Source organism: Canis lupus, chromosome 3 (assembly GCF_011100685.1).
Source record: "Canis lupus familiaris isolate Mischka breed German Shepherd chromosome 3, alternate assembly UU_Cfam_GSD_1.0, whole genome shotgun sequence".
NCBI lineage: Eukaryota > Metazoa > Chordata > Mammalia > Carnivora > Canidae > Canis > Canis lupus.
Genome location: NC_049224.1, coordinates 24,103,971 through 24,128,284, shown reverse-complemented (window position 1 = coordinate 24,128,284; position 24,314 = coordinate 24,103,971). Strand labels below are relative to the sequence as shown.

Here is a 24,314-nt window from a genome sequence, read left to right as displayed (position 1 = left end):
GCAGTTTCTCCTTCTGAGATTCTGATGTCCATATCCCATAGATCTTTTACCCCCTCTCCCCGTGCACCCTGCACCCCGCACCTCAGTACCTTCCTCCCTTTTTCTCTTAGGTTTCACTCTGATTTTTCTTGTTGCTGTTGTTGTTGCTTTTCAGACCTATTTTCCATTTACTAATGATCTCTTCAAGTGTCTTGACTTTTTATAAACTCATGTATCGAGTTCTTAGTTTTAGTTATTACAGTTTCTTACCTTTAGAATTTCCATTTGAATCCTTTTTTTTTTTTTTTTTGGTAGTTTCCAGTTCTTTGGTAAAATTCTCTTAGAGTCTAATTTCTTAAACATATTACTCCCATGAAATCTGTATCTGGTAACTCTGATACTTAGATCTCCTACTGATCTGTTTCTATTTTCTGTTTCATTATCTTGATTTTTTTTTTGTTTTTGTTTTTTTTGTTCGTTTGTGTGTTTCTTTGGGTCCTTTGGTCCTGTCAGCTGGTATGCTGGCTAATTTTAGTTGAGGAGAGTGAAGCTGGAAAGGTAAGCTGCAGCTGGTCACTGAGAACCTTGAAAATGAAATTAAATAATTTGGACTTAATTTTCACAGCAATAGAAAGGTGTTGCAGGGCTTAAGAAGGCAACCGTTTTCAGATTTGTACTTGAGAAGCATTACTCTAGCCTCAATGTGGGGAATGCATTAGAATGCAGGGAGTGGGAGAAACCAGTAGGTAACATCTGCAGGAATTTGGGCAAGACAGGATGCTCATAGATGCCAAGAGAAATAGAAAAGAATATATACATTTAAGAGATACATATGGGATACAATCAATCAACACAGTGACTCCTGTCTTTCATATTTTGGAAAGAGTGGAGAAAAATGGTATCATTTACCACACTAGATGAAATTGGGAGCAGTTCAAGTTCAGGAGAAAGAGAACATATTGAGAACAAATCATTGGTGACCCCAATGAGCAGCGTTCCATTGGAGTAGTTGAGTTGAGGGAGAAAGCACATTGCCGTGAGTTGAGGAGTGGATGGGGTGAAGAGGTAGAGAGTGAGCACAGGTAATTCATGAAGTTTGGCTCTGATGGGAAGGAGAAAGACTGACAGATTGTATGTGAAACTAGGGAGAGTTATATATCTTTAAGACAAAAGACTCTGACCATGATTAAATACCATTAGGAAGAAATAACCAGAGCGGGAGAGGCTGAAGATATGAGAGAAAAAGCTTTATTAGTCCTTCTCAGGACTATCCCTGAGAAGACTCTGGAGGACATGGCACCTGAAGCTCGGCGTGCAGTGTCGGCCTTAGACTCTCAGAGCTAAAGGATACTTTTTTCTCCTAATAGGAAAAAAAAAAGAAAATATGGGGGTGCTGGTGGTCAAGGACTCATTTTGGTGGCAGGATGGTGACTGAATTCTTTGTAAGTGGCTTCTGTTTTCAGTATGAGATAGGGAGGCTTGGACATCTGCTACAGGGGACTCAAGAAACTAAAAACTTTTAAGAATTTGGGTAGAACTGCCACACAGCACCAAAGATCTAGCTGCAGTCAGATATGATGAATTTATACAGTGGCCCCATTCTGCAGGGTGTTACGAGTTGTTCCTTGCAGTTCCCAGCAATTGAGAGCAAGTGTGGAAGAAGTAGTGGGGCAGTTAGGTTTTCCTGAAAAAGGATTTTTGGCTGGTGGGATGGCTGGTGGGGCTCTCTGCAGAAAACAGGACAAAGAGTGAGAACATTGGCAAGCTGATGGACCCTGGAGGAGAAAGTAAAATAAAAGGTAGAAGGATGAGAGGTAGAAGGATGAGAGGACATCAGGGACGGAGGTTCCAGGTCATTTTTTTTAAGATTTTATTTATTTATTCATGAGACACACACACACAGAGAGAGAGAGAGAGAGAGAGAGAGAGAGGCAGAGACACAGGCAGAGGGAGAAGCAGGCTCCATGCAGGGAGCCCAATTGGAACTCGATCCCAGGACTCCAGAATCATGCCCTGGGTGGAAGGCAGGGGCCAAACTGATGAGCTACCCAGGGATCCCCAGGTCATTTTTTTTTAAAGATTTTATTTATTTCTTCATGAGAGACACACAGAAAGAGGCAGAGACACAGGCAGAGGGAGAAGCAGGCTCCCTGCGGGGGAGCCCAATGCAGGACACGATCCCAGGACCCCGGGATCACACCCTGAGCCAAAGGCAGATGCTCAACCACTGAGCCACCCAGGTGCCTGTTTCCAGGTCATTTTGATGGTCATTTGATGGACTCCATAAGTCCAAGTATTCTAGTTTGGATGACTGGGATTATGATGATTTTTAACTTATATAAGACAACCAGTTTGCTTAAGAGAGTCTTGGTTTATACCACTTTGCTGGAATAATTAGTAGGGTGTCCCATTTAACTTTCAAAGTGTTCTGGTTTAGCTAATAAATTATATGGCCTTGGTATCTATATGGAGATGGCATGGACCAGGCTTGATAGAAGAAAGATGATGAGTTCAACTGTGGACATGTTAAGTTCGAGTAGTTTATGGGAAATTCAGGTTGAAAGGTCAAGTAAACTTAACAGACACATGCAGATACAACCTAAATTCAGTCATAAAACATAAAACAGTACCAAATGACTTATAATTTACCATCTTAGGAATCATTTACTAATTTGCAGACAATACATTAAACTTTTAGAAAATGTTCACATTAAATACTCAAGAGCCCTTTCTAAGTATAAATTATATGGCCATTCTTTGATAGAATGAAAAATATTAATCACCTGAGGAATAATTTTAACATTGAGCAAATGGTCAATCTGGGAAAACATGTCAATGGACTAGTTAAGTTGAATCATACCTCAAAACATCACAAGGTGGCAGCACAACTACAATACGACATAATTAAGGGAAAAGCTTCCTTTCAGATATTTCTGCAGTCAGAATATTTGGGAATTTATACCCATTGTACATGTATGCATGAATATAGGCTTTTTTAATTTAAAAATAATTGCTTCTTTTTTATTATTGCCCACTTGAAAAAGTGAAAATTAAAAAGTTTTATTTTTTAACATGTACGTTATTTTAAAACATTTTAGATAGACTAAAACACAGGATCACTAATATACATTTACGGCATTCCTAATATGGTCATTAGTGTATAGGTGATATATATATATAAAACACCATAGTTACAAATGTTTTGTAAATTGCATCGATTGGTGTATTGTAGATAGTTTTATTTCGATTATCTTTTTAATACATTTAACTAGTGAAGATGGATTCAGTAACTTCATTTGTTGACTTTTTGAAGGCGAATGTTCAGAAGTCTCATGGAGAAATTCTTGTTTGCCATATTCTAGTAAAAGTAATTTTAGTGTAGGCTAGGGTTATCCAGCTTAGCCAATAAAAATTACAGGACACCCAGCTAAACTTCGGGTGAATAACAAATAATCTCATTAGCGTAAGTATGTACCATGAAGTATCTGAGATATACTTGTAGTAAATATTATTCAATTATCCTTTGGATTTTATATGGCAATCATAGTATGGAGGGTAGAGAGGAGAACTGGGGAGAAAAAGGAAGTTGCTGGGAAAACCAGAGAAACCCAGGATTTTGGACTCCAAATCTGCTCTAAGGTTTAGAGGTCTTCAAGATCAAGGCACTAGGAAAAGAATTATAAGTGGACCTGAACTAGGCTGCATTCTGTGGCGAACTCATTTGTATGCTAAGCTAAACAACGTGGGCTCAGGTTAATCAAGTACTCTGGTGAATTACCATCTACACCACACATTGATTACTGATTTTTAAACAACAAAATGCAACAACATATATTTAAAGCTGGCTTGGTATTGGACAAAATTGAATAAATAACTACAATTCAGACATTTTGGGGTCTTACCCAGGTTCAGAGTTATCATTATGAAAATCTGTCATTAGAGTATCAAGGCTCGGAAATGCCACTTTAATTTCATTTAATTCAACAAACATGTCTGGCACCTTCTATATGCAGAGGACTACGACTGCGATAGAAAGATTAATAACACACTGGTGTTATCCAACTCAGTGGACATTTATAGTTGATAAAATAAAAGTAAAGATCAAGTACAAACAATGGCAAAACTCATTTTTATCGATTTTTTTTCCTGGATTTCAGTTCATGGTCAGCTGTTTTCCCCTTTGTTCTTTCCTGGGATGATTTCCCTCTTCCATATGATTTTCAACAACCATTTTAATAGCAAAGACTTCCGAATGTCTCTTTTTATCCACGACTTCTCCCCTGTGCTGAAGATTATATGCATTCAACTCACATGGGTCCTTGACTGTCCCATCGGTCCTTCCTAAATTAGATTCACTATATTTACCCAGAAACTTTTATTTTTCCTTCATTTCAGTCTTAGAGTCACATCTCTCTTTGTGTTATTGTCTATCCTTGAAACACTCACACTATTCTTGACTTCTCTCTTTCATCCAATAAATGTGTCCTTATTAGATGATGCCTACAGTGTTCCAAGCCTCTCTCAAGTCATGTCCAGCCTCTAGTCTTCTTTTCCTTAAACGTAAAGATTTATTGAAATTATCAATTCTATTTACATTATTCATTTTTTTCACCAATTATTATTATTTAAGTCTGGGAAGATTTCATGCATTTAGCAACACTGAAAAATCAGAAGACTAAACAGGAAACAAAGGCTGAGTGAGGGAATGGCCTGAGGTTGGAAAGTGTTCAGACATCTGGAATATAGGCACTGGGGATAAAAGGCCAGGAGACCCAGAAAGCCCCACATTCTACCCTGTACTGGGCACTGACAACAACAGTAAGCATTTGTAGGGCACCAACTGAGTGTCTAGCATCTTGATATCCTTGCTAGGTGAATAATGCAGACCCATGATCCTTCTCCTCCTGGTACCAGGAAAGAAGCGGAAGGAAAGTATCTAAATCTGGGTTATCAGTCCTGGCAATTTGAAAGGTGGTGAGAACATCTTTATATAAGAACAGATCAGTATCTTACTGGAGTACTAGACTGTGGTGGTACAATCAAGGGGATGTAATCAATGAGAACATAAATCTGAAACTACTAATAAAATGTGGCTATCATTATACCGTTAATTAAGCATAAAATGGGAAGGAATTTACATAAAGGACTCTGATTAGCATTCCTTGTATAAAGGCAAGGCAAAGCTTCACTTTTTGCCCCTGCAGTTACTTTACCAGAACCTATAATCAATATCAATGTCAAAATTGCTCTATAACTAATTGTAGTGAACTATCTGAGCATTTATTTTAAAAGATGTTGACTTTGACTCATATTTGCAACATGATGGCTCATTCCTACACTTGCCCTATGCAGATGTCATCTTCTTCCCTCAGCCTCTTCATGTAGAGGAGTCCTTGGACTAAATATGTGCATTTCTGTTGCTTCCTCCCTCTAGACCTGGACATTGAGGGTGGCCTAAGGGATCAAACGGTAGGACCTAAGGAGCTCTGGGCGTTACACCTGTCCAGGGGCAGCAACCCAAGCATGGCAACGAAGGGCTGAGAGGACTGAGAGCAAGTTTTGGCAAAGTAAATGGATGAGTTCAAAAGGATGGGCTTTGGATGCCCCTCCTGGTGGGAGGGAGGAAACTTGGTTCAGGCAAAAGCTCCGGGGAGAGGGTGAAAGGACAGGTTGATCAGGCTCAGCTGAAAGGAGCCACTCATTAATAGGACCCAAGGTCCTTTGAGTTTCTAGAAATGAGCCTCGAGGGAGTCCTTCCAGCCTCACATATGGAGTGGGGTAACTGAGAGATTGAAGACCTTGGAGGACTCAATCAGCTTAATTACACCCTTTGGTGGAAGGATAGGAAGGCCCCCAAATGTTTGAAATTCTTTTTACAGAAAACAAAACATTTACTTTAGAGACATAAAAGGCTTGAAATGTAAATGCATGAGTGAAACTCATTCACACTGAAGTGTAATCAGTCAGTCAAGAAATCAATAAACCAGAGAAGTATCAGATCCTCCAGGGTGGGGGGTAGAGCGCAGGAGCCTCACTTTATGAGATAGAGGCAGGGTGGAAGGTTTGAATAAAGGCAAAGCAAAGAGCCCCAGGAGACTATGAAGGCAAACTTCACCTACGTGGCAAATTTGACTAGTGATTCACGATGTGCATCCATCTGTCTTCTCCATCAGCTTGTGAACTCCTTGAGCCAATTACTCTGCAACACCTAGCATGGTGCCTGGTGCAAATGGTAGGCACTAAATCATTCTGTGTTCAATCTGAATTTTAGATGCAAACTGGCAGACAGCAACTGTGTGCAAATGAATTTTTGCTTTTCCTGTCCATCCAAGCAGACAGATTATTGGAAGCCTCACCCTCCTGGAGTTCTGCAGTGTCAGAGCTGCCCTCCCAGGCCCATCTGTGCCCACACAACCAAAACCCAAAGCTCTTATCCACTCAGCTAGAGACCAAACAAGGAAAATGATTTTAAAGATGCATGCTCAAAATTCTCTTAATACAGAAACCAGGAGGCTAGAACTTTTTGTGTGTTTCTGTTACTCTGTGTACCTCAGGGTCTTGCAGCATTTTACATTCATATCAATCAACTTCGACTTTCTGATTTTTTCTTTTTTAATTTTATTTATTCATTCGTTTGACACAGAGAGCCCTCTGTCAAGCAGGGGAGCAGCGGAGGAAAAGGGAGACGCAGGCTCCCCGCTGAGCAGAGAGCCTGACCCAGGGATCCATCTCAGGACCCGGGGATCATGACCTGAGTCAAAGGCAGATGCTCAACCCACTGAGTCACCCAGGAGCCCTGACTTTATGATTTTTTTAGAATGAATTTTCATGGCATAAAGTGAGGGTCCCAGCACATTGTGCTAGTGCTAGCGTGGTGCCTGGCAAATAGCAAGTATTTAATTTTTTGTTGAATGAGCAGATGAATGCATGAATGATCAAGAGAGGTGATCCCCAATTCAAAATAAGAGAGCCAACAAGAGAAAAATTCACACAGTATAAGTGGAGGAGACTGATCCAAGATACTATTTATGAAACTTTACGGTAAGTTTGGGAAAATCCAGATTTACCATAAAAATAATTTGAATTTTTTCTTAATTTCGTTGGATTTTATTTAATACAGTAAATGTAACTGGAGTATAGTAATTGGAGTTTAGTAACAAATCAAATGATTTGTGTTCTCTTTGGGTTAAGCAAGGTTGAAGAAAAGGGAAATTTCTGTTGCCCTTACAAGTCTGAGAACCGGTCCCTGAACTGTAGTTGGTTTTCTGTGACTTTTATTTTGTGAGTTTGTTTTGTTTGTTTTTGTCTTGCCTTGTTTTGCAAATAGCCTCCTGGCTTCTGGCAATCCCCCCACCTCAGGTGTTCCTCTCACCCCCCTGTTACACTGTAAAACAATGAATATGGGCTCACAATAGTCCAGCTCCCTTTGCTATTTTCAACAAATCCTGGCTCTCTCTGACTGTGGCTAAGAACTCTTCACCTCCAGGTCTCCACCACCGGGAGAAGCCAACCTGTGCACCTACTATGTACAACATAACCGAGAACCCACTTAGCAACAGACCATTTCAGAGAGCTTGGCTGGTTCTCTCACAAACTTGTTCTTGTCTGGTATCATTGAGCCATCTGAAATCATTAATGACAAATTTCTAATCCACGTCTGAAGTCCTGCTTTTTCAAGGCCTCTGGCTTTTAGGTACTCCAACTACAAGTATGGGATTCATTCTAAATCACGAGGATGGTCAGATGAAACTGTTAACAGAATGGTTTGTTTCTGGTGGATAACAACTTATTGGAAATAAGAATTAAGATAATATGTTTTATTTTACATGATTGATAGTGTTTCCAGCCACCACCTCTGTTCAACTCAGGCTATAATTTTGTGGCATTAATGAAAAAGGACTTAATGAGAGGCTCTCCATGTCTCGCAGTGTAGGTCTTACTGCCATACACAAAACCCAAGTCCCCTAAGTAGTAGGAAGCTTCCATTCCACACCAGCAGGCCTAACTCAATTTGTGGAGCTCTAGAGCTCACTCAGCAAGTAACGAATTAATCTTTTTTTTTTCTGACCTAGGCATTTTACCTTCTAATATGAATTTCAGAACTTGTCTTGATTAATGCTGATGTGCTGAACACTGTTGCCATTAAGTCATAGATCTTGCAAAAAGCCACTCAGAATAATAATTCACATACTTCCTGGAGAAAAGTTTTTCAAAATTCTCAAAGTAATATTCTGATGGATTAATCCATGACATCCTGACACTTCTTTCAAACAGTGGCTTTCCTTGGAATAGTTGTTTCCTAGGATTTTTTTTTCCTGTTATGTCATTTTAATAAAAGCAGTGTTCCTGCTTCAAAACTGCATTATGAATGACATTTATTGAAGAAGCTGTTATACCTGCTAATTATTAGTGTTTGAGGGCAATACTCTGTGCAATATACCTCTAGGGCCCCCAGACAAATTTTGCTACTATCCTTTCACATTTAGTAAAAAAAATATCTAGAGAATATGTAATATGTGCTGGTATCTGTGTAACAGCCTCCCTTTTAAGCTAGTAACTATTTCCCCATTTAAACTCGACAACACTGAACTTTACAGAAATGTATTTCCATTTGAGAAACAGTGGTTCAAGATTCAAAGTCTCCCCATCCTTTCTTGAGCTAGGTCATGACATCACTGTAAAAAAAAAAAACACATCCTCTATTAGAAGCGAGTTACGGTTATTAAACTATATCCTCATGGAGGTAGAAAGTTGATGGTAAATTACCCAGTAAAGAGTAAACTGATTTTAAATGCAACTACCAGGAATTGAATCAACAGTTAAGTGGTGCCTTGATTTTTAAATTATATAAAAGTCACTGCTGTATTTTCTTTTTGGGGGGGAGGGAGGGGAGGGGAGGGGAGGGGGAGGGGAGGGGAGGGGGAGGGGGGTGAGGGGAGGGAGGGGGAGGGGGGGAGGAGGAGGGGAGGGGGCGTTGTTTTTTCCTCAGAGGGGGGGGATGGGAGCTTTCTTTCCTTTCTTTTTCCTCTCCTCTCCTCTCCTCTCCTCTCCTCTCCTCTCCTCTCCTCTCCTCTCCTCTCCTCTCCTCTCCTCTCCTCTCCTCTCCTCTTCTCCTTTTTTTCTTTTCTCTTTTTTCTCGCTGTATTTCTACTGTGAGCACCTACCCCGACACCTGGCACACTGTTAGTGTTCAACTTCAGCAGAAGTCTCAAGTTTTTAGAGAGGCTGGTGCAAAAGCCTTCTTTGACTCAACCACTAGGTGGCACCCAGGGACCGTACTTGACACGCGGACCCAGCCCAGACCCTACCTTTCTCGGTGTAAAGAGCTGCATTATTAATTTATGCCATCTCGGCCACTCTACACCTAATATTTGTTTAACCAGCTGTTTCCTCTAATTCTCCTTAAACACTATTGATTAAAATCCTAAGTATGTTCAGGTTTCATCCCTCCCCATTTTCCTCCAACAATATTTTGTTACTTTTAAATAACAAAGTACATTTAACTAACACAGACCAAGTATCACGGTTACTAACAGTGAATCCAGGATGTTGGAAAGTTAATGAAAGGCAACAGAAGACTGTGATTGTAAAAATCATTTGCAAATTTGCAGTGCATTTTGTTGGAATTTTAATTGGTGGAATACCATTTTTCTTAAAAAAAAAAAGTAGTCTGGAAAATAAAATATGCATGGGAAACAAGTAAAAGGAAATGAAAAGAAAACCAGCACCAGTGTTTTCTGGAAAAGGGAATTATTTTCTGAAAGGGATTCGTGTTCCTTTTTCCAGAAACGAAGGACAGTGCTACCTTAAGATTTAAAGACTTCTTCCACTCTTCAGAAAATACCAGTGTTCTACAGCGCAGATGTTAAAAAGCAGGACTTTGGTAAACCATCTACTCATAAAGTATCTTTCTGCGAATACTGCCAAAAGTATTTATCCTGGATGTGTTACTTGCTCCCAAAGGAAGGAAGGGGAAGTGAAACCACTAGGGATATAATGAATTGATTCTTCTCTGTGAAAGTCTCTTCAGCACTTCTAAATTACAGTGTCAGTCATTCCTCTGAGAGACAGGGCCTGCTGACAATAAATAAGTGGTTCACTTTATAAGAACATGATGGTCTCCGCTGTCTTATTTCTCATAGAAAGCCCAGATCCGCAGGACACTTCTGGAATATTGGCCTCTGGGTACATTCTCCCCTGGAGCCCGGTGATCTTTTGAGGCTGTTGGTTTTCTCTGGCTCATTTAATTAAGTTTAAGGAAAATGACTGCTACTTATCTAGTTTTTCCATTTTAAAAGCCATTTCCAACTTTGTGAAGAGGTTACCAGAAATGTAACATCATTGTCTCAGCTTAAACAATTAAATTATTGAGAACGGACAGCCCCTAAATGACTAAAGACTCGTGAATGCTCAATAGACCTCTGGCATGCATTCTGTTTTCCTGAATGGAATCGAAAACTTCTTTAGTAGTGGAAATAAATAGAACTGAAGTTAAACACAGATGTAAGAATTAAAAGTTACCCAAAGAGAACTACTAGGATGTATTTTTGGTAGAACAGTATTCCCATTTTATGATCCCATTAAAATATCGAGGTCTTGGAAGTATGTATAAAATTACCGCGAATTTAGTACACTGAAATGATCAAATAGAATGATTACCAGAAACTACATTTGTAATGAATAGATACTACATTTCACTTAGGAATTAATTCACAGGCTTTATTTCTTAAGAACCGTTAGCTTCCAGAAGCCAGCCAGAATGTTTGATTTTATGACATCACGCTGGAACATGTACAGGAACACTTTCCATCCTAAAAATTCCCAAATGTACCGGTCACTCTGTGTATTTTTCCAGTGATAAATGAAAATAAAATAACTTATTTTCAAAATAATAAGCCATCTCATTTTGAACACAACAGTCAAATTCAGTGGAAGAAAACAACTTCATTTGAGTCCAAATGCTCAGATCTGCTTAGAGTGGTCAACAGTGTGAACACGTAAATCCTTTAAGCAACTTTTAACAGTAATCTTAACAACTGCGACTATAAAATATTTTTCATTACCTTAAAATTAATTATCCATCAACATCATTCAGTGTATGAAACACATCATAATTCTATGATCTTAATTTCACAATTAACTGGCGGAGCTGGGACCAAACTTGGTAACATCTTCAAGACTATCAATCTCACAGGCATTACCTATGATTACAGCGACTTTCTTTTCCACACAAACCTATATATTCCCGAGAATAAAACTCATAAATCTGGAATGGACATTCCCATTTCTCAGCATTTCCTTCAACGTATACAATCTTTTTTTTTTCCATCTCAGGTGCTATAAAAATACTTGTTGAAATACAGATGGAAAAGCCACCACTTGGAAACCACGCGCCTACCAGATTTACAGCAGCACTAGCAAAAGCCAGGCTACTAGGGTTAATCCTTACCCCAATCTAGTATTTTATCTGACAATATGACTCTTAAAAAAAAAAAAAAAAAAAGTTGAGATGTCTTGTTAAACTCAGAGGAAAATTAAAGAAAATAAGAAAATGTGTTTTCATGTATAGATATATACATCATAATATGTATGAGATCTTAAAGGCCCTAAGGTTTGAGAGGAAGAGTGAAAAATGTAGGGAAGTTTTACCTTGTCCTGAAATCCAGAAGTTCAGATGCTCTCAAGTGCTGCTGAGGTTGGAGCCTGGAGATCAAGTGAAGCGAGCGCTCTCTCTCCTCACCTTAAGTTTGTCTCTGGGCAAGTGTGTGTGTGTGTGCGTGTGTGAGTGTGTGTGAGTGTGTGTGCAGAATGTCTCTTTGTGGCGCTGGATGGCAGAGGTCCTGGTCCTGGGAAGAAGGAGGCACTTTCTCACCAAGAGCAGAAGAAAAGCAAAGCGTCACCAGGAAAGTTCTCCTCCCAGATCCCCTAATTACAGCCCAACGTGCACTTCATGCAAACTTCAGGGAGGAAGGGAGGGGCCGCTCTGTGCCCAGATCTGGGGAAACAGCGGCTCCTCAGATGACTCCCCCAATGCGCAGGGCGCGGGCATCCGTCCGGGGCGCGGGGAGCAGGAGCCGGGCCCTGCGCCCTCGCCCTCGCCCTCGCCCTCGCTCCCGGGCGGGACGGTCGCCTGCTAGCCTCTGCCGGGGAAGGTCCAAAGGTGGGAGATGTCCTAGCTTCCCCGGGTCCCTCCCCCAGTCGACCCAGGGTGACTGGGGGGAGAGGCAATTGGGGCAAAGCTCCCTGAGCTGGAGGCGCCCTTCCACCCACCTTGCGAGGCGTGTGCTTTCTTGTGTACTGGACCCGGTGCCGGGATTGGGTTTGAATCTGCGCTGCTGTTGTGTCCCAGGGTGCGGAGCCCCAAGACCCTGGAGTTATTTATAGAGCGAGGAATGCGCGGGGCAGCCGAGGTGGGTGGGGTTGGCTTCTGGATCCCGACCCGGGATGAGAACCAGATGGGCGCGGGGCGCACACACACGCACACGCATGCACACGCATGCACACACGCATGCACACGCGCACGCATGCACACGCACGCGCGCACACATGCACACGCGCGCGCACACACACATGCACACACGCACACACATGCACGCGCGCGCGCGCACATGCACACACGCACACACACGCACACGAAAATAACCCCCGGGGAGATGCTGGGACGCGCGGGAAAACGCCTCCTGAACAAACAGACGTGTATTTATAACTCCTGGGAGAGTATACGGGCCCATTGATTCCCGCCTTGAGTAACCAAGGGTTTTGGAGAGGAAACGGCTTCATATTTCAATAACAGAGCCACCTTTGATGGAGCCCAGGAGGGGAAAAAAGAAACACACCGCAGGAAGCGAACGGCTGTTGGGGCGGCCGGGAGGGAGCGGGGCCGGCCCGGGGCGAGGACAAGCAAACAAGCCCCGGGGCGCCGAGCCAGGAGGAGGCGAGCGCGGGCTGGGCGGCCTGGGAGCCGGGGTGCCGGGCGCCGGGGGCGCGGGGCGCTGGGCGGCGTCCAGGGGCTCGCGGCAGCGCTCCCGTGGGCCCCCGAGGCCTGGGGGTCGCGGTGGGGGGCAGGCGGGACTGCGGGCTCCGCGGGGGCGCTGCTGGGGCGGGGGGACCCCGGGACAGGGGAGGCCCCGGGGCAGGGGAGCCCCCGGAGCAGGGGGCTGATGGGCTGGGGCAGGGGGACCCCGGGGCAAGGAGCTGATGGGCTGGGGCAGGGGGACCCCGGGTCAGGGGGCTAATGGGATGGGCTGGGGCAGGGGGGCCCCGGGGCAGGGGGCTGATGGGCTGGGGCAGGGGGACCCCGGGTCGGGGAGCTGATGGGCTGGGGCAGTGGGACCCCGGGGCAAGGAGCTGATGGGCTGGGGCTGGGGGGCCCCGGGGCAGGGGGCTGATGGGCTGGGGCAGGGGGACCCCGGGTCAGGGGGCTAATGGGATGGGCTGGGGCAGGGGGGCCCCGGGGCAGGGGGCTGATGGGCTGGGGCGGGGGGACCCCGAGTCAGGGGGCTGATGGGCTGGGGCAGTGGGACCCCGGGGCAGGGGGCTGATGGGCTGGGGCAGGGGGACCCCGGGTCAGGGGGCTAATGGGATGGGCTGGGGCAGGGGGGCCCCGGGGCAGGGGGCTGATGGGCAGAGCGGGGACTGATGGGCTGCGGCAGGGGACCCCCGGGGCAGGGGGCTGACGGGCTGGGGCAGGGGTCCCCCGGGGCGGGGGCTGATGGGCTGGGGCGGGTCCCCCGGGGCGGGGGCTGATGCGCAGAGCGGGGACCGCGGGCGGGCGAGCGGGTGAGCAGTGGCGTCAGGGGAGCGGAGGCGCAGGTGTCCCGGGGACCCGCGCGGCGGTGCCGTGGGTGGGGACGGGGGCCGCGGCCAGGAGGCAGCAGGCGGGGACGGGCGGGCGGCGAGAGGCGCTATTGTCCTAGGGATGGAGCCTAAGCCTGCGCCCGGGGGTGGCTTCTCCTTCCGCGAGAGGCGGGAAAGGAATCTTAAAATAAATTTAAAAAAAAACAAAACAAAACAAAACAAAACAACAACAACAAAAAAAACCCTCCTTCCTAGCTTTTCCTTGACGCATTTCACCGGCTCTTGCCCCAGACCCCCGGTCCCTGCCATCCCGGGGGTGGGTGAATGGTCACGTGCCTCTTGGAAAGCTGTTGTTAGGAAGACACAGCAGACACCCACAAATCCTCACTAAATGAAGACAGTTCTATTCAAACGGCAGCACTTAGAAGCGAATCCCCCAACAGCTCAACACCTTTGTCGTGCAGTCATCCCGAAACCTGGGCAGGACGCCTCGTTAGTCATTTTTTCTATTTCTCCCCGCAGAAAACAGGCAGCTAAAGCTTTCGCAATGTTATGCCGTTAATTTAATGGCTATTGAGGCAGCTGTTGTACCGTAGGCCCCCGCAGTAACTGCCAATAAAAAGAAGATACATCTCTGCTTTTCGGCTATGAGGGGTGTTTTTGCTATTTCTTGTAAACGTTGAGGATGGTATGTGTTTGGAGGAGCATAAAGGAATTAGGCTTAAAAACAAATATACTACAATTTTTATATCAAAGCTTCATAAAGATGGTGAGGCTGGTGGTGTCTGTTGGTTATGAAATCATAAAAAGATAGGTTAAACGCTAATCTCGTTCTTGCAGCTTAAAAACCTAATTTCTGGGAGCTGCCTGGGGAGTAGTCGGATCAATAGGCCCATGGATGGCACTTGTTGCCTGTATTTTGTGCTCTGCTCCATACATTTTATTCCAGCGGAGCATTAGGACAATGTACTGGGTTCTCTTCAGAAATTGTTAGCTACACAAGACCATCTGTTTTGCAATTTTTTCGGACCACGATGAGTTACTCTCGGATTTTTGTTTGTTTCAATTTCAGGTATAACCCTAGCAATGGAGATAAACTTCCAGAAATAATGGCAGCTACTTACCACTGCCATTCCAGACAAGAGTTATCTGGTCAGTCCTTTCCTACCCCTATTTCCTAGCTCCCTTTCCCAGGTACCTAGTTACTAGTTTCTATCAAAAAGTTACTAGTTTCTATCAAAAGATATCTAGTTTGAAAAAAAAAAAAGATATCTAGTATTTTTAATCAAAAGTACTTAACCTACCAATAGTGTGTGCTTTAAGTGTCATTCGGAATAATTTAATTGACATTATATATATACATTTCCAAACTGTCAGTTTTAGTTTCACATCTTTTAGTAATTATTTAAAGTTTACATTGGAATCCCTTCAAGAGTCTTAATATTTTTTTGTTTTGTCTAAATTAATTAACGTTCACCTAAATAATGCTTTATAGAGATAGATGTGACTTTGATGGGTTATTACAATTATCTATCAGGGCAAAGTCATATTAATAAGCTTTGGTTAAAAAAATCAAGTCACTAAATAAATACAAACCTATTTCATGACCAAATATTTTACAAATGTGTACATTTGTAAAAAAAAAAAATTAGAAGACCCAAATATCTATATTTTGTATATGAAGATTCCAATTCTTAATATGGTAATGCACATGGACGCTCAGGTCTTTCATGGCATATGAGGTATTTTTGGTTTTGTTTTGGGGAAGGCAGGGCAACCAGCTTTTTTAAGTTTTCAGAAAAAACAAATATTTTCTTCAACATTAGTTTTTAAAACAACTTCTGTGCTTAAAATGTACGGCAAGTTCTACCTTAGCCAGTTACGTTGCTAAGTGCTAGTGATACAAAATCTAAAAATCAAAGTTGAAAATCAAGACCAGTGCAAGGAAAAATGAACACAAATTTAGAGCGAATGGGTGTCTCTATAGCTACGTATAGATATATACATATCAGCACATTTTGAAAAGATCTTTGTTTGGCATAATGCAAAAATATTTCTTAATGAAAATCAGGTCAGGATGGTGTTATAAAATAGAACTTTCCGTCCTTTTGCTAATTGTAAGAAAACGTGAGTAGTCGGGTTGAACCAGGTAAAATGGAATACTCAACCATTTCTGACCTACCCACAGAGGCAATTTCATCCGGCTTAACCTAATACAAACTTCAATATGTGCATAGTATAAACACAGCAGAAACATTCTCAACATTTAAAAAATATCAATCTAAAATATCATGAATCTTTAATATGTGATACATTTGCGAGCCAATGGTATGCCTCCTGGCATATTACACCTCCGATGAAATATGCATTTATAGTCAAGCAGTGATTATCTGAATTCATCTGCTCTTCAGACTCTTAAAGAGGCTGCTCTATTATCCACTGAATTCCAAAGACCTCCTACCCTGTGAGTTCATGTTTCCAGGAATTTTCGCCTCAGGCCAACATTATACCTGGTTGAACATCTGTGAGGATAAAGGTGCAGCTAATATGCACTTTGAGGTACCCGGGGAGGAAAGCCATTTGACCTTTCCTGTCTGAGGGCTCAGAACTTCATTAAAGCATCCCTTGGGATTGCGGGCATAACCATGAGAAAGACATCATTTGTAATTAAGTCCTTCCCACTGGCTATATTCCTGTTGAACTCCATGATTAAAATACAAATTCAATATTCGAAATGGTCACAAAGCATTTGATAAAAGGTTATTTTGCTTTTAATGCAATGGGGGGAGGATAACTTTCCAAGGGCCCACTTTTTGTGCTCTCACTCTCAGAAAGTGTCCTGCAGAGAGACTCTTCAAAAGGGCAAACGAAATAATTAGGCAATAAATTGTTCAAATGTTAAGAGCAGAGCTGTTCCAGAAGCTAGTGAGCCCATATGAATATCATATCAAGTGATAAATATCTTGAGAAGTTAGCGCCTACATGTTCCCCTGCTTGCCTATTGGTCTGGTTTTGGTTTCATAGCACTTTTTTGTGACCTATTGTTCTCTCAGTGTGTTTCTTTTGTCCAGGATGCCCAAACCTTACCGTCATTTTTTACAATAAATTGCTGTCTATGTCATCATTAACCAGATTCGATCCCATGACCTTTGTCATGTTGTCTTTGATTGCCCTAGCATCAGAGACTTCTTCCTCCTTCAAATCCCACATTACTGTTAAGAGCACCCACATGCCACTTTTATGCTGCCTTGTGTTTTATTTGTATTTTCATACAGTTTTTTTTTTAATCAGCTATATTGTAAACTTCCTGAGAGACAATATTATATCTTTGCATGTTCAGTTTCTAGCATACAGCCTTGCTGTTAGAAGCTGATCAAAGAATGTTTATTGCTATTGTTGAAGATAATGAGGAGATTCTCTATATTCAGGAGAGAAAGTAAAAACAAATGAGGGGAGCTAGTTATTGAGCAAGCTAATTCAGAGTATTTTGTGTCTAGTAGCCAACGGCATAAATAATAAATCACCAAAGGTTGATTAATAATTTGTGTCATTGTTGTTGATCTCAAGAAATTGAAAGAAATATAATACGTATTTTTCTTCCATGCCTGGCTGATGAGTGATTGTATAAACGATAATAAATAAACTATCTTAACTCGTTCAAGAAACTAGGTTAAGGTTAGTGACAAATAAGGTTATTGTCTTAGAATGACAATATCAGCCCCTTGAATATTGATTTCTTCCCTTGCATTTACATAGCTATTTTAAATTTGAACCAATTGTAAGTACCAGTAAATGTAGTCTTCATTCTATTTTCTTCTTATTACCTTCAAGTCTAATCAGGGTGGTGATTCTTAGGGTAAAATGGGTGAATTAGCTCATGCACCAAGGTTGGTATAGAGAAAACTGCTCAAGAGAGACTGAATTGTGGGGTTTTGTTGATTTGAAAGTGAAGGAAATGGTCTACAGTTGTCATAAAGAAGGAAAGAAAGAATTATATTGTATCAAAAGCCTATGAACAATTTCAAAAAGAGAGATTAGTCAAATTCTAAGTTTAGGGATATTTCCACCAGAAGGCTAGAAGAGAATATTAGCATGAGTCCTTAGAACCACACACCTCTTAGTAAATTTTGAGTTAAGCTTGGTTTGGAATAAACATCGAAATGTTTTGAAATTTTATGTATAAGTGTATGCTGACTTTGATAGGTAAAATCTAATTTTTTTTTCTAATATCACCAGAAACACAGAATCAATTCTCTCCTAACATTCAAGTTTGAGGCAGGCACTAGGCAGTGTTTAAAAGAAGAGCTAAGACTTAACATATATACATACACACACACACACACACACACACACACATACACACATATATGTGTATATATACTTTTTTTGCATTAGGTCATTAGAAAGCTCACTTTGTGGTTTATTTTCAGCACTGAGGAGGTAAAAGGATTTTAGAAGGAGCCTTTGAACAGTGCAAGTAGAACTAGCTTTACATGCATTTATCTTCAATATTTCCTTTCACACACTAGCTCAGTGACTTCATTCTACTGTAAATAGGAAATCTGAGCTTCTTTCTTAAGCATAATCTAGTTGTTCCAGCATATGGTTCAATTAAGGCAGAAAAGGTTAAACTGGAAGAAAGACCCTATGAGTAAATGAAGAAAAGAAAAAGAGGAAGTATTTTTCCATTTTGTGTCTAATTGCTTACTAGCCTTGTTGCCGAATATGCCGTAATTCTTCAGTAATCCTGCCCTAAATGTCAACTAGAAAATGCTTGCTGGTGCAAATACCCAGGGTCAGATCTCTTCTGAGCTTAAAGGCAGGTAATTTGGGAACATGAAAACTTTGAACATCGGCAAAGGTGAGGTGACTATCTCTCAGCTTGTACATGGAAAGGCTTATTAGTAACTGAAGAATCTGGTGATCTCTAGAACGTTTTTCCTTTACTATAAGCCTGCCTTATCCCCCACCCCCCGCTCCAGTAACACTTAAATAGAAGTAGAAAGTTTTATAATTAAAAGTAAGTGAAAATGATTTAACTCAAACCTTTGCTTTCTGGATATGTAAACCAAATCTCCTGAGATTAAAGATTTGTCCCCAAATCACCCCAGTAATCTTGAATATTGCCAGCCACCTATTTCTGTAAATCCAAGTACTTAGAATACGGTTGTAATTAATGTATTTCTTCTAGAACGGAGCTAGGAATTAATTATTTCTTCCTCTCCGTTCCTTACCTTAAATCTCTATTACAGAATTTTGCATAGTTCAACGCATTAGTTAGGCATAAACCTATGTCTCTCTACTATTAGCACGTGGACTGTTTATGTCAAATTTATTTTTAAATCTTTCAGTGTTATCTGGGAACCCATCCCAAGCACAATGCCTTGTCCATGTAGGGATAAAGAAAAGTTTGCTGGATTGAGTCACATCAAAGGCACAGAGGAAGTATGTTAGCAGGAAGAAATTGGAAAGTGATTTCTGCTTGAACTTTTAGGTTTATTTTCTATAAAAAAATAACAATATGGTTTGATTTGGGATTCAACCCGGCTTATTTGTTGGCCTTGTCCCTCTTAGTTTCTCCCTGTGGCATCTGAGTGCCTTGCCACACCAACGTTTGATCATTCTTACAAGTTGAAAATTACCAAGTCAGGATTCTGTTGCCCCTCCGAGGAGGTCTGAAGTGTTTCCCACACCTGTCACCTCTTTTTCATTTTGAATATCCCTTTCTTATTTGAACCCCACTCTTGTAGTAGCATCTTGGTTGCCTCCCTGACTCTTAGTTCTCTTCAGGAGCCCATTTCTACATGTCCATAACACTATTTCCTTCTCTCATAGCTCTGACTATAGCACTTCCTTCATCAAAACCTTTTTGACAAAGCCTCCTGGATAATTAAACTCTGAAAACCTGAAATGCATATTTGATTTTGCGACCTAGATGTTAAAATCTATGTTGCTTTACTATACTTGGCCTGAGTGTGGCATTCTTTACTCTTTGAATTAATTAAGTTGTTTGGAGGATGTAGGAACTATCTTTGGATAAAGTCTAGTAAATGTAATTGTTCATCAGACTCTGGCAACTCCAAATATAGTTTTTGATTATCTAAATTACCATACATGAAACTTAAACAAATAGGTCACTGCTGAACAGAATTTTGTACTCCAATTTCATAGATAGTCACTATACTCAAAACAATCAAGAAAAATTGTAAACCAAAAAGACTTGATCATTTTATATTATGGTTTGATCCCTTTGTGGAATTTCTTGTGACTTGATAGGCTTGAGCTATTTGAGTATTACTTATTACTTGAGTCCCACTATTAGAATTGTGTGTGCAGGGAGTCCAGAAGCTACTACCCTCAAATGGAATATCTGTAAGAAGTAAAAGCAAAACTATATTACCTTAATGAGTCTCTATTTAAAAAATAATAATAGTAACTTTTTTAGAGCAGTTTTAGGTTCACAGAAAAATTAAGAGGAAGATTGTAGAGATTCGCCAAATACTCCTTTCCCACACACATGCATAGCCTCTCCCATTATCAACACCCCACTGGAGTGATTCATTTATTACAAATGATGAACTTAACTACGTTGGCACATACTTATCCTCCAAAGTCTTCAGTCACTGTTGCTGGTGTATGTTCTGTGGGTTTGGATCAAAGTACAATGACATGTATCCACTAGTACAGTATCATACAAAATATTTTCACTGCCTTAAAAATCCTCTGTGGTCCACTTATTCATCCCACCTTCCACCTAACCCCTGGCAGTCACTGACTGAGTTTCCATTTTTGATGCTCCCAGATAATTGAAGGAGCTAACAGTGAGCTTCCATGAGATCCCATCCTGAATTAAAATGTATAGTCCTACCAACTACTTAGAAAGTACAATAAAGAACAAATTTGGGAGCTTAAAATACATGGTATTTATTTCAAAATACATCCTACTATTGCCCCGCTTCTATATAGGAGAGGGTAAATAAAAGCTTTTAGGTAAAAACAGGCAGTACGAGTATATTCCTGACCCTTTAATAAGAGTAAAGTTTCTTTCTACCTGGTGGGTTGTCATGAAGTTTGCTTCACTACTCCTGATAATTAATTCAATAATTAACCTTTGACTCTTTATTCATGGCGGTATTATTTTCTGTTTTATAATTTTACTATTAAAAATCATGAATTTAAAAAATCATGAATTATTTTTTATCAACCACATAATTGAAAGTAAAATAAAAGTTCATAGCCTTATTTTCATTTCAATGCAAGATATGCATGTCATTTTGTGACTACTCTTTTAAAAGTTAACTGTGAAAATGATTTCTTTCTACCATTTTTCAAAATAATTGAATTTGAAGCATATTTTGTCTCACTGATTCTTCAAAGTTCTGGCTGTCAGAAGATATCTTTTTTTCCTTAGGGTTTAGAGAAAAAAGATGACTCTTAAATAATAAAACACTTAAATTTAATGCCTATAATCTTTCTGATATTATGTATTCTGGTATTATCAAATAATAAGAAAAACAATAGACCCACGGCTGTAATTTCTATGCTTTACTTGATTTCTAAAAAGGGGGTTATTTGATACAATCCATCTTTGTTGTTTTGATGCAGTGACTATTGCAAGATTTTTGTGGTCAAGATTTTTGTGTTTTTGGGGTGCCTGGGTGGCTCAGGGGTTGTGTCTGCCTTTGGCTCAGGTCATGATTCTGGGGACCTGGGATCAAGTCCCTCATTGAGCTCCTCCTGGGCAGCCTGATTCTCCCTCTGCCTGTGTCTCTGCCTCTCTCTCTCTGTATCTCTCGTGAATAAATAAATAAAATCTTAAAAAAAAAAAAAAAGATTTTTGTTGTTTTCATTCTGAAGTGGAAACAGATTTTTACTCCAAACCGTGGATTGGTCGATGACCTTAATTGACTGATCAATAAAATAAAATGACTATGATCTGTTCTTTATGCATTGAGTCATCTAGCTTGTGTTCTTGTGTCAAAATATTCATCAGCAATTGTTGAGGCTGTTTGGATTATTCATACAATGAAAACAATAATTTGTAGAATAAAATACATATAAATATATGTATGTCAGACAAGTGAGTGTTACAGTACCTTCATATAGTTTTGAGGCCACATGCCTAGAGGGGACTTCTACTTTGTATATTGGTAAAATCATTCTCTATGGAAGCCTTTGTGTTCACCTATGCAACAGAACACATGTTCGGTCAAGGAAGGGTTTTTACCTGTGAATATTTGATGTCTGGAAAAGTTGTAATGAGCCATAATTTTAGAACCCCAATGCCTTGCCAGATAAATTTCTGTTGGTTTTTCTCGGAGACATTGTATGATTTTTCTGTTTACAGGCACATTGGTAGAAAGGACTGTAATCACTTCTATTTTTATTTGTACTTGAGGAATAGCTTTTGGGAAAAACCACCCACTCGATGTGTCAGAAAACTGGAAGACTTCTGCTTCTGCTCTCTTTGAATTTCAATCTCTGTAAAATTTTGCTTTAAACTGCATTAAATTGTTGTAGTTAGAATATATAAGCTCACTACCTACCAAGTTCTAACCATATTTAGAAATTTAGAGAGCAGTTATATAGGAATGGGAATCCAAAAAGGACCTCAATTAAGTTCTGTTTTGCTCTCATTTATTTTCTTACGGTATTTTTCACATGAGGAAAGATAAACTATGGAAACTGTAATAGATTTGGAAGTAAATGATATCTTGATTTTTCTTCTTAAGAATTATAGCTTCAGGGGCACCTGGGTGGCTCAGTGGCTGAGCGTCTGCCTTTGGCTCAGGTCATGATCCCAGGGTCCTGGGATGGAGTCCTGCATTGGGCTCCCTGCGTGGAGCCTGCTTCTCCCTCTGCCTGTGTCTCTGACTCTCTCTGTGTGACTCTCATGAATAGATAAATAAAAATCTTTAAAAAAATTATAGCTTCACTATCTAGAATTATAATGCTTATTAATATTTCTGTAGATATAGTGGCTTAGATAACTTTCATTTGAATGGGACACTGTGATGCAGTGGATACCAATAAATTTTGGAACCAAAACACACACATGCATACACACACACACAAAGCAGGATAGTTTCAGCTTCCCTGTCATAGACTTCCTTAGCTTCCTGAACCCCTTTACAGCATAATTTTATGGCTTATTTGATATTTATCTTCCTTGGTTTGAGCTACCCTAGGGCAGCAACTAAGTGCATTTTGTTCACCACTTTATCTTCAGTGACCAGCATGTGGCAAGTTATTGACAAATATTTGACAAATGTTTTAAAAATGAAGTTTATTTTAAAAGCAAAAAATAAAAAAAAGACTAAAACTCCATAACTAAAATTAGATTTCATGTCCAGAGTGTCCTCAACTGAATCTTTGAATGACATTGACAGTTGAGAGAAAAATGTTTTCCTACTCTAATTTACTTGTTCCTCATTACAAATCTTTTTCCAGATCTATTAATAAGAAACAGTATTGAAATCATTGGAGCTAGGGTGATCCCACTTATAAACAGAGTGGGAGGCAATGCCAGTGGTATAATTTGAGGGACAGCAAACGGTCTGTCTGTTTAAAAATAGCCCCCACCTGGCTACCACAGTATTTGGAATCTCCATCATTGGAGTTGTGTGTTGTTGTCGTTAAAGTGTCTCCACTCAGCCCATTTTAAACTTACTTATTCTGCTTATTGTGCAAACAGAAGGACATACTACCTCCTTTATTTGGAAAGGTAGCTTTTTGATCAGTAAAATGACATCATATGTGCTATCGTTTTGCTGAATACACAGAGATTTTTCACCTGAAAATTTGGAAAAAACAAACAAACAAACAAACAAACAAACCCAAAACCTCTAAAATGACCTGGTAAGCTTCAGGGAAGGCTTAGAAGGTATTCCTCTAAGGAGGGTAAACGGATAAGAGATTAAACAATATTGGGTACAGGATTATTAATGCAAAATTTTAGAAAAAAAAAACCACTGAGAATAGTCTTGAGGTATGGAAGGACCTTGAAATGTGGAAATTCAATGTATTATTCATGTATTTGGCTTCTGGGATGAGCAGGATGACAGGGCCATGAAATCTTGCCATTTTCAGTGATGTGGTTGGAACTAGAGAGGATACTACTAAGTGAAATAAGTCAGAGAAAGACAAATATTGTATGATTTCCTGCATATGTGGAATTTAAGAAACAAACAGGAGAAAAAAGAGAGGGAGGCAAATCAAGCTACAGACTCTTACCTATAGAAAACAAAACTGCTGGTTACCAGAGAGAAGGTGGTGGGAAGATAGTTGAAATAGGTGATGGGGGGCAGCCCGGGTGGCTCAGCGGTTTAGTGCCGCCTTCAGCCCAGGGCATGATCCTGGAGACCAGGGATCGAGTCCCACATAGGGCTCCCTGCATGGGGTCTGCTTCTCCCTCTGCCTGTGTCTCTGCCTCTCTGTCTCTCATGAATAAATAAATAAAATCTTAAAAAAAGAAATAGGTGATGGGGATTAAGGAGGGCGCGTGCTGTGATGTGAACCAGGTGTTGTCTAGAAGTGTG

General features: G+C 40.9%; 1 protein-coding gene and 1 long non-coding RNA gene across 3 annotated transcripts in view; one reads left to right on the top strand and one right to left on the bottom strand.

Moving 5' to 3' along the window:
* The window catches only part of LOC119871155, an 87,055-nt gene extending 76,966 nt beyond the window's left edge, over positions 1-10,089 (top strand). Inside the window, exon 4 of the long non-coding RNA XR_005356784.1 lies at positions 9,766-10,089. This is a non-coding gene — a long non-coding RNA (uncharacterized LOC119871155). The remainder of the gene's footprint in view (positions 1-9,765) is intronic.
* Positions 1-12,396, bottom strand: part of HAPLN1 (hyaluronan and proteoglycan link protein 1) — a 76,466-nt gene extending 64,070 nt beyond the window's left edge. Inside the window, exons 1-2 of one of the 2 annotated variants that reach the window (XM_038532404.1) lie at positions 12,250-12,396; positions 11,629-11,825 (exon numbers count right to left, since the gene is read on the bottom strand). The gene's annotated coding sequence lies outside the window, so the exon portion shown is untranslated. Of the gene's footprint in view, positions 1-11,628; positions 11,923-12,249 lie in introns of those variants that run through there. The other variant, XM_038532405.1, reaches the window with a different exon arrangement.
* Between the last annotated feature and the right edge of the window lie 11,918 nt (positions 12,397-24,314).